The following is a 13,244-nucleotide window of genomic DNA, read 5'->3' on the forward strand; positions in this document are numbered from 1 at the left end:
ACAAGAATCACCTTTTATCCTTTTGAAAGTGATATTTATTTATTTTCTATTACTAGAGCTTCACTGATGAAGACTGTTTTTTTTTTTTTTTTTTTTTTTAGACAGAAAGAGACTAAAGCAAAGAGAAAAAGAAAGAAAGGGGAATATATCACAGCACCCAAGCATCCTCCAGTGTAGTGGTGTTCTGGTATCAACCTGGGTCATGTGTATGGTAAAGCAAGTACACTGTCCTATTGAGCTTATCAAGCTGGGCCAGATGCAACACTTTCATTTGACCAATTTAGTTAAATAAGTCCAAATTTAACTTTAAAATGGAATTAACTACAATTTAATAAATACAATTGGAGATATTTAGGAAAATCGATTAACAGATCTCCCATTTCTATGCTTGATCCTGCTTTCTTTACTGAAGAAATTTAGTTCTCACTTGTCTTTGACTTTGTGTGATTCCATTTTATTAGGGAATTTTTTATGGGACATGATTCACAAAAATTTAAGCAGCATATATAGCAAGCACATATTTCTAATCCTCTGTCTTTATCAACATTGTCAGACTTCTGTAAAATTCATGCTCTTAGTTTCTTAGATTATATTTTTCAAGCACTCATCCTAATTATGTGTGAAAAGGTGTGTTTTTCTTGAGACAGCCACTATGTCATGACAAGAATTAATAGTAGCTCCGGAGTATAGCCTAATAGCTTACTCACATTTAAATGACTCAGATTGTGTCAGAGAAGCTTTTGAATTAGCTGATTGTGTTCTCTGTAGTCATTTATTTTATTTCTTTCTTTGCAGCAACTCCTATCGCTTTCTAGTCTTCGTGTTTTATCGATGTCTTAATATAATTTCTTTTGTATATCTTTTAAATTTTTATTTATAAAAAGGAAACATTGACAAAAACTATGAAATAAGAGGGGTACAACTCCACACAATTCCCACCACCAGAACTCTGTATCCCCTCCCCTCCCCTGATAGCTTTCCTATTCTTAATGTCTTATAGCATTACATCAGTAAGCTAGTGATAACAAATTTTAACAATTATCTCCTAAGAAGGTAATTAGAAGATTGTTCTAGTTCTATAGTCATAATTTTATCACTGGAATTTCATAAAAGGACATAGCTCACTACACCAATTTTTTTTTTCCAGCCAGGCTTTAGCTGGAGCTTTTCACCTGTGTGATCCCACAAATCCTAGTCTTCCGGTAAATTTTTTTTCTAATTGTAGGGTGAGAGACAGAGAGGAAGAGAGATATAGGAGCAGAGAGAAAAAGAGATAAGCTGTGCTCGCTTCGGTAGCACATATACTAAAATTGGAACGATACAGAGAAGATTAGCATGGCCCCTGCGCAAGGATGACACGCAAATTCGTGAAGCGTTCCATATTAAAAAAAAAAAAAAAAGAAAAGAAAAAGAGCTAAGCTATTCTACCATTCTGATGATCTCTGTCACACCTCTAGTCCCAGTGTAAGAGCTCCTATGCGGTGGGTGGAATCTTGAACGCAGGTGCTTGAGCATGGTGAAATGTGCTTTCTACTGAATGAGCTGTTTTCCAGCAAATCTAACTTTTTGTTCTCTGTATGTAAACATAAGGGACAGTCAGGGAAACAGATACACACACACACACACACACACACACACACACACACACACACACACATACACACACACACACACACACACACACACACACACACACACACACACTTCACTGTAATGAATCTGCATTCTAGTATCTTCAAGTGCCCAATGATAACTCTTTTTAGTATAATTATCTCATAAATGTTGTAAAGCAGACACACTTCGTTCACCATAATCATTTCTTAATGCCTTTTACATTATCTCCTTTCAAGTTATCTTAGCTCTTTTGTCATAACAGCATTGGATCGTTATTGCTTTCTAAATTAGGAAATGCACCCAGAATCATCTATTTGCTCCTAGGACTTTACAATGAGTAGATAAGGCTATCAATATATTAAAAAATAAATATCATGGGTGTGCCTACTCTTCTATTTCAAATTCACTTAATATCTTCATATTTCCTCAAAATTATATTTCCTCTTGAAAAAAGTATTGGTTTTAATAGTACTAAATTATTTATTATCTGTTATTTTCAAAATACATGCATTGTTTTCAAAATAACAAGCCCAAAAGATATGCAGTAATTAGATTCTTTTCTCTCTGACATGAAGCCATTGTTATCATGTTAAACATATTTGTCTCAGCCTTCTCATCTACCACATGAGTCCTTAGTGGTTGTTTTATGGTAAATTTTTAATATATGTGAAATATTTACCTAGATCCAGTAATTAAAATAATGAAATATATTTCTAGAAAACTTATTTATCTCATATTTTTACCCAATTTCTCTATTCAACTATATATATTTTTTTCTATCGGTGTGATTACTGGGTCTCTGCATCTGGTGAATTCTTTTACTTGTTTATTTGATTGTTTGTATGTCTATTTATATGAAAATTTATCATTCAAATCTACCTTGAATTGATCGCGGCTCTATAAGACTATAATTATTAACAGTTAAAGAATAAGACAGAACTTTTATATGTTTCTTAACAGAAATGAGAAATGTCCCCTTTCATATTTGTTGGGTAAAGAAACACCCACAGGCACATCTAATATCAAGACGATCAGATCAACTCTTACAATTAAGATCTATTTTTCCTAATGAAAAAAATTCAGAAAGAAAAAGACTTACTCTGTCACAGGGTATTATGGGGGTCAAATTCACAGTTTTACGCAGGTAAATTCTGTGTTCTGTCACTGAGTCACTTTCTTAGCTGCTGTTTTTAGTTTCTATACTACGGATTTTCAAGTCCAGGTTATGGGAAATCTAACTGTGTATGTGTTCATGAGAGAGCATAGAAAAAGGAAGAGTATTTGAGTAGTATGCTTAAACATATTTCTATGAAAATTAACAATGTCTAACTTAAAATTGTGATTTATCATAAATTAGTTGTTATACAAATAAAAACTGTCAGCATTACATTTTGAAACCAACAGTCATAATCTAAGTAATGCAATTGTGTCTACTACAACAAAAGATTAAAGTATTTAAATCATATTCAATGCAAAAAAAATGCAAGAATATTTGACCTAGAGATAATAAGATTGGAAGGAGAGATACCTTACCAAAGATGCACTATACATTTAAATTAAGATTAAATAACAGAGATAGGATTAGTCAGCACATAAGGTAGAAGTATCTCACAAAAGAAGGGGGGAATCTTAATGTACACACACAAAAAAAAAATCCATCTTTTTATGTGCATAATCAAAACTCCCTGACAGAGGGTCAACAAGAATGTAGAAGACCATTTTATACCAGATGTCTTGAAGTGAACTTCAAAGTTTCTTTTATCTTTAAATTAGGCAGTGATTCTGTCCTAGTTTCATTTTCATAGTCATGTTGTTTTTCTACTCTGTATACTTGATTGAATTGTTTCAGTCAACTTAAAACATTTCATCCTGACAGTATCTTGAAGGATGAAATCATTTCCCTTAACTCTGTCTAGTATTGTTAGTATTTACTTAGTCTAAGTTTTCTGTTCTCTCCCTTTCATTTCCTTTCAATCTTCTGCCTCCCTGAGCCATCTGTCATTTCTCTTTTCCAAAGGAAAGCATATTTTCATTTATAGACATGAAGACATGGAGTATTACTGGACTATTAGAAGTGAAAGAGACAGATACTGTTTAAGAGCTGTTTCTATACTCAGGAAAGGCCCCAGTTACTCTTTTTCTCCCTAAAGGTGTTTCCTTCACTAAACCGACTTGCTACTGTATATATATTTCATCTGAGGGCAAAATTAGAAAAACCAGGAGACAGAGCAGAAATGACACCACTGCCAATTCATCTTTACTTGCACTTTTTTTTCATTGGACCTGTCAGAGGCTTTGGGAAAAAGAGACTGAGCTCCAGTGTGACAAATAGTTCCCTGGATTATTTTCAACAAGTAACCAAAAAGTAGGACAGAATATCTTAATTTTTTCCTCTTTCCTCCTTGCATCATTCATTCAACAGAGATTTGCTGTCATTCAGAAAGGTCACTGGAACCTGTGCAAAGATTCAGGCAGAGAAGAAGTTTGGCCCTTTCCTCCGGCAGACTTTCAAGTCAGGACTCTATCGAAATAGGATAAAATAAGAGCACAGAGGGAGTCAGGCTGTAGCGCAGCGGGATAAGCGCAGGTGGCGCAAAGCACAAGGACCGGCATAAGGATCCCGGTTCGAACCCTGGCTCCCCACCTGCAGGGGAGTCGCTTCACAGGCGGTGAAGCAGGTCTGCAGGTGTCTATCTTTCTCTCCTCCTCTCTGTCTTCCCCTCCTCTCTCCATTTCTCTCTGTCCTATCCAACAACAACTACAACAATAAAAAAACAAGGGCAACAAAAGGGAATAAATAAATAAAATAAATATAAAAAAATTAAAAAAAAAGAGCACAGAACCAGACTATGTCCTTTAGGGAAATAGAATGCCTCAGGCCACTCACAATGTTACATATACTTACGGTTATTGTGATTATTCTATTATATAGCATTTTCATGTGGAAATCTTGGGAAAGCTAAAAGCACCTTTTTTTCTTGTTTTGTTCTAGAAAGAGGAGGTTGGCTGTGGATATAATATATATATATATTTCATGAGGGTTACTCTTTGGCACTTAACACATATATTGACTCATTTAGAAACTTTTTTTCTCCTCTTGGGAGACATTCGGAAGTAATAGACTCCTTACACTGTAAATGTGACTACAGCTAACATGAATAAAAGATAGCATGAAATGAATATCTACGACCACTTAGCTGCAGTCACTTTGGTCTTGGAAATGGGCATGGTACCTACAGGATTTATACTAATTGAAGAATTTTTAGTGCAAGTATTGACAACATACCTGCAGTATACTTCTGAGATAAGCCAGGACTGTACTTTGATGAAGAACTTGTCACCATAAATTTTTATGTGCCAAAGTGAAGCCACAGTAACAAAAAGAAGGAGTTAATAGCTGTTTATTGATGCTTGCTCACTGAAAGGCTCTGTTGTAGACAGCAGGTGGTCAGGGAAAGGATTCTGGGAACTTGTGGTCATCAATTCTTCATTATATTCATCTGCCTTGTGCTACAACATTTGCAATGATTCTGCACATGGAAAACATCTAGTTGTTTTCCAATGCAACTTCACTAGGCTTCCCGACATTACAAGCTTCTCTTTCTCAACATCCTTCATGATTCTTCCCCTAAATGTTGGAGTGATCATCCCAAAACCTTGTTTCCTTTGCTCTTCATAACTTAAAAGATGCCCTGTTCCTGATGATGATTGTCAAATTCTCATCCCCAGGCAATACCTCTGCCTAACTTCCACATGGACAACAAACATATTAACACTCATTCCCTCTTAGCTGTCTAGAAGAAATTACTAAATAGAAATGATCAAATTAAAAACAAACAAACAAAAAAAACATTGATGTAGCGTAGATTGACAGCCATACTATGTAGGAAATACAGTTTTCTGTCATTGGGTGCACAGAGGTTTTACTGCATCCTTTAATCATCACTTTCACGGAGGCTTTCTTGTTGTTTAATGTAAGTATTGCTTTTTTGGTGTTTTTGCAACCATCTGCTGGTTGTTTTCCACTCTCCCAACATCTTTCACTTAGTACATCACATTGATAAGTTCTGTCCAGTTTCTTTGAGATGACACGTTACCTATTTTTAATGGTTTTTGAATTGCTTCTATATTTTGTCTATCGTGAATAATGCAACTATGAATAAAGATACTTTTACTAATTAATCTGTACATTATCTTGGGATAAATGTTTAGAAGTGGAAATATAGGATATTGCCGTATTCTAATTTTAATTTAAGGACACTACATATTTTTAATAGAGACTGTACCAGCCACCATTTTCACATAACGGTGTGCCAGAGCCTCTCTTTTTTTCTCTTTACATTCTTTTTTAAAACACATATTTATTTATTTTCCTTTTTTGTTTTCCTTATTGTTTTATTGCTGTAGTTATTATTCTTGTTGCCTTTGATGTTATCATTGTTGGATAGGACAGAGAGAAATGGAGAGAGGAGGGGAAGTCAGAGAGGTGGAGAGAAAGATAGACACCTGCAGACCTGCTTCACCACTTGTGAAGTGACTCCGCTGCAGGTGGGGAGCTGGGGTTGAAGCTGGATCCTTACTCCGGTCCTTGCGCTTTGCACCACCTGCACTTAACCCACTGCGCTACTGCCCGACTCCCTTTCTCTTCACATTATTACCAGTATTCTGCTTCTTCAATCCTTTAAAAATATTTTATGTATATTATTGGATAGACACATAGAAATTAAGAGGGGAGAAGGAGATAGTAAGGGAAAAAGGCAAATGGATACCTACAGGACAGCTTCACCACTTGTGACACTTTTCCCCTGCAGGTGGGAATCAGGGGCTTGAACCTAAGTCCTTGTGCACTGTAATGTGTGCATTTAACCATTTCCTATCCCCCATTCTTTTTTATGTAGGTAATTTTCACTAGTGGGAAGTGGTTTGGTTTCCTTGGTAATAAGTGACGCTGAGCACATTTAAAATTCAAAAATAGAATTTCTTATTGTCCTTGGTGTAACTACCCCACTTTTACATTTGCTCACTTTTTAGCTATAAGCAAGTCTATCTAAAATATTCTGTCAGTTCTCCTTTTAAAAAAATGAGGGAGTTTGACAGTAGCACAGAGGTTTAAGTGCAGGTGGCATAAAGCTCAAGGATTGGCATAAGGATCCCGGTTCGAGACCCCAGCTCCCCACCTGCAGGGGAGTTACTTCACAAGCAGTGAAGCAGGTCTGTAGGCGTCTATCTTTTTCTCCCTCTCTCTGTCTTCCCCTCCTCTCTCCATTTCTCTCTGTCCTATCTAACAATGAGGACATCAGCAACAACAACAATAATCACTACAACAACAATAAAAAACAACAATGGCAACAAAAGGGAAAATAAATAAATGAATATAAAAAAGGAGAATACTGACACAGACTCTCTTAGTACTGCCAATACATTAGACTTATCATTCCCTGTTAACTCCTGAGCCTGACTCCTCACATTGTTCAGATTTTAACTTAGCTATCCCTTTTCAGCTTTATTATATGCTGGTGCTATTATTATATGTAAAGCTTAACTATATCACTTGAAATATTATACCTATATCCTTGTTATCTATTGGTATGCTTCTAAATTCTGCTTCTAAGACCTTCTGTTTTGATCATCATATTAGGTTCCCTTCTGTTACTTACCATGTGGTCTATTTACATAATCACTGTTTTACCTGGGTCCCACCCTGCCTACAGGGTGTTGGTTTAATCCCCACTGGTTAGATGGAAGCTTTCTATGTTCTGTTTGCACTCTTTTTTTTTGCTCCGCCCCCTCTCCTAGTCATTTCCTTTCCCTTGTCACTTCCTGTGAAGAGATGCATAAAAGGCAATGTATCCAATTAATAAATGAGATACTGCTTCCCAGCTTAGCCATGAGTCCCTGGTCATCTGTCTCTCACCCGCGAAGCTAGACCAGAAACTGGCGCCCCGAACTGGGTCTGACATATGATGCCCGATGTGGGACCTAACCCGCCCACCCCCCAGATAAGTAAACTTGGCTACCCATCTGCCATGGGTTGCCTTTCTACTTATGAAGAGGTTTCCCAAAGCTTTTACTCTTTCTTCATGAGACAGTTTCTCTGTCTCTGGAACATTTCGTTTTGGTCCACACTTTGGTTCCCTAACCGGGACCTCTGGTTCCTTATGACCGTGATCATAGAGCTTGCGAGATGCGCAGAGATTTTCCCTGGGACTTTCTGGACTCCCTCTCACATGTTTCCCGAGGAGAAGGACTACATTTTGCTCTGGGCCACACTTTGGTTCTCTATGACCATGATCAGAGAGCTTGGAAGATGCATGGAGATTTCCTCTGGGACTTTCTGGACTCCCTCTCCCATGTTTCCCAAGGAGAAGGACTACATTTTGATCTGGGCCACACTTTGGTTCTCTATGACCATGATCATAGAGCTTGGGAGATGCGCAGAGATTTCCCCTGGGACTTTCTGGACTCCCTCTCACATGTTTCCCGAGGAGAAGGACTACATTTTGCTCTGGGCCACACTTTGGTTCTCTATGACCATGATCAGAGAGCTTGGAAGATGCATGGAGATTTCCCCTGGGACTTTCTGGACTTCCTCTCGCATGTTTCCCACAGAGAAGGACTACTGTAACTTGAAGAACATTCTCCAGTACCCTGACAGTCCCCAAGAATGGAAACACGTGGTTAGTTCTACCCTCCTGATTAAATTCTTTCTTCGATGGGAAGATGCTTTTAAAAATGGGTGCCTGAAGCAATCTAGCAGGAACCATCAGAAGCTCCCTAAATGGAACTTTGAGGAGCTTTTTGGACTAGGACGCCCTCCAGGGGACTCATGATATGACATAGTGGAATCTAATAATCTGGTTCAAGTTGCATATCGTAAGAAAGTGATTTGAATGACTGAATTTTTATATGACCCATTTTGCTGTGAGTATTCTGAAATTTAATTGACTTTAAAAAAATGCTGGACACAGCCATGATTTCTAGAGACATCCAGAAACAGTCCAAAAAATTGTTTTTTTCTCTTTTGATTTTTTCGTCTTGCTAACTTTTAATCCTGAAAACTGTATGAATATGGGAGGGGTAGAAACAGCAATGGTTATGTTAATGATTCTCATGCCTGAGGCTTCTAATCATGGTTCTTATAGTGAGCTAATACTGTTTAAACAACCTTGAAATCATACTAGAAAGGACTTCCAATTTTAATGGAGTTATCAATTATAGTAAACTTCTAATCTGCTACAAGTTTTGTTTTACAAGTAAGTGAATTACAGCTGTCAAGTCTTCACATGAAAAATCATCTGCTCAAATGAAATCCCCCGAAATCCATTTGGACCCCTGTTCTCTGACATCGCCCACAAGATGGCATGACTACAACGCACCTCTCCAAACCAATAATGTGACCTCGCATGACCTGAAGAAACTGATTCACAGACTCCAAAGCTCACTCTCTACAGAAAAGCGGAATTACAGTGGTTGGCCTTCCCCATCAAGGCAGAGGTGAAGCATTTCATCCCCTGGCATTTCATCCGTGGTCATCTGCTTTGGACTGACACTTCTATTGGACTTACTGGTACAACTCTTGGACACTTTACACAAGTTTATAGCAGTTTCCCTTTACACTGCTGGGTCTCAAAGACTGACCACAGCAGTCTATGGACTTTGCAGCCAGCTGCATTGGGAATCTGTAGGACACTCCCCCTCCCCTGCAAGCCCTGTTCCCAAAGGCAGGAAACCTCCCCTCCTTACTACGTCCTGCCCACAGAGGCAGGAAATGCCCTTAGAGGCATGTAATGCCCCTAGAGGCAAGAGATGCCCACAGAGACAGGAAATACCCTTTCGCCTGATAGGCCTTGGCCTTTGATGCAGGAAACACCACCCTCGGTCCTCCCCTTAGCATCACACTGGTCCTTGCTGCTCTCTTACTTTTTCCTCCATGTCTTGTACCAGTTCTTTTGAAAATGCCTGTATGATATAGGTTTCTGTTCACCCCACACTCCTGATACTATGGCCATTAGTTAAAAAGAAAGGGGGAAATGTTGGTATGCTTCTAAATTCTGCTTATAAGACCTTCTGTTTTGATCATTACATTTGATTCGCTTGTATTATTTATGATGTGGTCTATTTACATAATCACTGTTTTACCTGGATCCTGCCCTGCCTGCAGTGTATTGGTTTAATCCCCATTGGTTAGATGGGAGCTATGTTCTGTTTGCACTCTTTTTTTGCTTCGCCCTCTCTCCTAGTCATTTCCTTTTCCTTGCCACTTCTGGTGAAGAGATGCATAAAAGGCGATGTATCTGATTAATAAATGAGATACTGCTTCCCAGCTCAGCCATGAGTCCCTGGTTGTCTGTCTCCTGCCCCCGAAGCTAGACTGGCAGTTATCAATAGACTTCTCAAAGTTTAAGACACTATGTTTTCTTCATCATCAACATCATCATTTCCTTCTCCTGCTGCTCCTCCTCTTACTCCTCCTCTTCCTCCTTCTTCACTTCCCCTCCTAGTCTTCTACTTTCTCCCCCTAGTCCTCCTTTTCCCTTTCTTTCTTGTCATTTTCCATCCATTGTGCTATATTGCCATAAAAAGTAGGTTTAAAGAGATATCTGGGCTGGGAACTACCTCTCTCATTAGAAAGCATATTTTGCCATGTCTGAGGACCTGGGTTTAAGTCCTCAGTGCTTTGTGGGATCAAAGTGCCAACTCCAGTGGCTTACATGAAATTAAAAGGTTAAAAAAAAAAAAAGGAGTACACTCATAACAGTGGAACTAAGCAGGCAGAAAGCACCAAAGGAATAATTGAGTTAGCTAATGAAAAAGTTATAGTTATCAAGCATTCAGTATTATGTATTTATCGGTCCACATTATCTATGGTTATTGGTGCCAGAGAAGATTTTTGGTGAGGTGTCCCCTTATTAGTGGTCTGTTTCCTTTTAAATATTATATATGTACAGAAGAAGCAGAAGCAGATGCCTTGTGAATATGTTGAAGATAGCAAAATCTGAGTCATAAGGGCGTAGAAGAAAATGATTATCTGAGGCTAGACTATTAGCAAATGTTTCAGTGTATACAGGAAAAGGAAATTAAAAATAGAGGAAATTAATGTCAGGAATAGTGATCAGGGTCAAATTTATGACAGCCCTAAAAATAACAAAATATATACATGTGAAGTGTACCTGTCTTGGAGAAAGTTTGTAAATGTGACCCTTGTGACAACAGAAATTAGTGTAAATCAACATTTTCTCAGTAATGTGATGTTGGAGTTGAACAAATTAATCAAGCTTCTAAGTTTTATTTTTTATAATCTCTGCATTAAGAAGCCTAGGAGAACTTTTAGAATAAAGTGTTTATAAAAGTGCTATATTAAGCTGTTTAATCTGGCTAGATCAAAGGGAGAAAGTCTACCTCCAGCAAAACATTTCAGCAAATTGGGTTTGTCTTGGGAAATAGGAAGGTATTTATCTGTGTAGTGGTATTGTCCATAAAAAATTTACACAGGAGGCATTACAGATGAACAGCTGGGTATTTAACAGGTTTCATCTGACAGCTAGATGTAGGGAATAAAGAGAAGAAAAGCAATAGTGCTTGCAGTAATTATTCAACACCTGGAGTTGAGAGAATGGCAGAATTCACAGAAGATATGAGGCCAGTGGACAGCAGGACTCTGATGTGAGATTCACTTGACGTGTTTCCAATTTCAGGTAATCATAGCAATTACAACCACTGAAGCAAACAAACCTACAGAATGATAATAAAAACAACTGAACTAACTCTTAGGTTCTATGAAAACTGTGGAAGATATTGCAGGTGGAAGGGGAGTGACAGTATTGGCACTAGGAATTTTTTTAATTTTTATTTTTGGATACAGACAAAGATAAGTTGAGAGGGGAGGGGGAGATAAAGGAGAGAGACAGAGAGACACCTGAAGCATTGTTTCACTATTGTGAAGTTTCCCTCCTGAAAGAGGTGACCTAAGGCTTGAACTAGGTCCTTACGCATTATAATGTGTGCATTCAACCAGGTGTACCACCACCCTGTCTCAACACTGGAATTTTTGGCAGTGGGTTTGATGAGTATCAAACACACATACAGGTATAAAACTATAACCATCCCAGTTTTTGTAGTAATGTAACTCAGTATCAAATCAAGAGATAAAAATTGGAGTCAGGTGGTAGCACGGCAGGTTAAGGGCACGTGGTGGGAAGCACAAGGACCAGTGTCAGGATCCTGGTTCCAGCTCCCAACTCCCCATCTGCAGAGGAGTCACTTCACAGGCAGTGAAGCAGGTCTGCAGGTGTCTATCTTTCTCTCCCCCTCTCTGTCTTCTCCTCCTTTCTCCTTTTCTCTGTCTTATTTGACAACAACAACATCAATAGCAACAACAATAATGACTACAACAACAATAAAAAAATAAGGGCGAGAAAAGGGAAAATAAATAAATATAAAAATTTTTAAAAGGGATAAAAGTTATCCAAACTTAAGGAAATCTGAAACACATTGTTATGCAAATTTATTCTCTGGCAAAACTCTGACTCTCATACCTACATGTAATAGATGTCAGAGTTTTAATAGAAATGACACATTAATCATTGTAAATCAATTTGTCCTCTATTGGAAGGCTTATAGATAACAAAGGTTTTAATGCTGAAGACCAAGAAAAAATAAAACAAATCTTTTAGTGTGAAAGTTCTTTTTTAAATTTTTAAAATATCTTTTTATTTACTTATTGGATAGAGACAGCCAGAAATCAAGAGGGAAACAGGAGATAGGGAGGGAGACAGAGAGACACCTGCAGCCCTGTTTCACCACTCACAAAGTTTTCCTTCTGCATGTGGGGATCAGGGACTCAAACCTGGGTCCCTGTGCATTGTAACATATATGCTCAACCAGGTGCACCACCACCTGGCCCCAGAAGATTCTTTCTCTAGGGTAGGGAACTGCTTTTAGGGAATCAGTCCATGAACCATGTGAATGGACTTCAGATGATCCTTTTGTAAAATATGGCCACTATTATAAATTTTATATAATTTTGCTATAAATCCATCTAATTGAATTTCCTGACATGAAGGTGGCCACATATATGCCTTTGTTTTTCCTTCATTTGACGAATATAGGAAAAACAAATGTGCTATGTCTATTATTTCTTGTTATTTAAGAAATATTCTATCTAAGGGGTAGTTGTTAGAATCTAGAAATACTTATGTATGAGCTGTCTTTTTAGTAACTTGTAGTTCATGACCCTCACTAATCAGAGAAAAACAGGAAGTTGGAGCATCTGTAGATGAACTTTCATCTAATGGTGTTTCTACTCTTATCTAGACTGACATAAAATTGTGTTGGCACATGCTAGGGACTCAATACACACCAGTTGAGTGAGTGAGTAACTGAATGAACAAATGGATAATAAAGCTAGAGACCATTTGATTAGGTACCTTATGTTTCTAATACATAACAAAACACAACAAAAATACAGATGAGGATAATGGCTATGAAGAAAATTAAAAGAATAAGTGATGAGGACTAGAGGAAACCTTACCCCCCTCCCAGATTCTGCCATCAAGTACACACAACATCAACAATGACATAGAGTCAGAAATCCAAGGAGTTAGACTATCGTAACTCCTACTGTCCACTGT

At 37.8% G+C, this 13,244-nt stretch overlaps 1 non-coding gene across 1 annotated transcript; it reads left to right on the top strand.

Moving 5' to 3' along the window:
• The first annotated feature begins 1,280 nt into the window (after positions 1–1,280).
• LOC132540004 (U6 spliceosomal RNA) lies at positions 1,281–1,387 on the top strand. The gene has a single exon (XR_009551289.1). It is a non-coding gene; the product is annotated as a U6 spliceosomal RNA (small nuclear RNA).
• Positions 1,388–13,244: the final 11,857 nt, after the last annotated feature.

Source organism: Erinaceus europaeus, chromosome 8 (assembly GCF_950295315.1).
Source record: "Erinaceus europaeus chromosome 8, mEriEur2.1, whole genome shotgun sequence".
Lineage (NCBI taxonomy): Eukaryota > Metazoa > Chordata > Mammalia > Eulipotyphla > Erinaceidae > Erinaceus > Erinaceus europaeus.